This window comes from Arachis duranensis, chromosome 9, assembly GCF_000817695.3.
Source record: "Arachis duranensis cultivar V14167 chromosome 9, aradu.V14167.gnm2.J7QH, whole genome shotgun sequence".
NCBI lineage: Eukaryota > Viridiplantae > Streptophyta > Magnoliopsida > Fabales > Fabaceae > Arachis > Arachis duranensis.
This window is the reverse complement of record NC_029780.3, coordinates 93254018-93254835: the sequence shown is the minus strand read 5'-3', so window position 1 is coordinate 93254835 and position 818 is coordinate 93254018.

The following is an 818-nucleotide window of genomic DNA, read 5'->3' as shown; positions in this document are numbered from 1 at the left end:
TAAGTGCAGAAATCCATTTCCGGGGCCCACTTTGGTGTGTGCTTGGGCTAAGCTTGAGCTTTACACGTGCAGAGGCTTCTCTTGGGGTTAAATGCCACGTTGTAACATGTTTTTGACGTTTAACTCTGGTTTGTGACGTGTTTCTGGCGTTTTACTCCAGAATGCAGCATGAAGCTGGAATTGAACGCCAGTTTGCATCGTCTAAACTCGAATAAAGTATGGACTATTATATATTGCTGGAAAGCCCTAGATGTTTAATTTCAAACGCAGTTAAGAGCGTGCCATTTGGAGTTCTGTAGCTCCATAAAATCCATTCCGAGTGTAGGGAGGTCAGAATCCAACAACATCAGCAGTCCTTTTTCAACCTGAATCAGATTTTTGATCAGGTCCCTCAATTTCAGCCAGAAAATACGTGAAATCACAGAAAAATACACAAACTCATAGTAAAGTCCAGAAATGTGAATTTTTCATAAAAACTAATAAAAACATCCCTAAAAGTAGCTAGATCTTACTGAAAACTACCTAAAAACAATGCCAAAAAGCGTATAAATTATCCGCTCATCACAACACCAAACTTAAATTGTTGCTTGTCCCCAAGCAACTGAAAATCAAATAGGATAAAAAGAAGAAAATATACTATAAATCCCAAAATATCAATGAAGCTTAGTTCTAATTAGATGAGCGGGACTAGTAGCTTTTTGCTTTTGAACAGTTTTGGCATCTCACTTTATCCTTTGAAGTTTAGAATGATTGGCATCCATAGGAACTCAGAGTTCAGATAGTGTTATTGATTCTCCTAGTTAAGTATGTTGATTCTT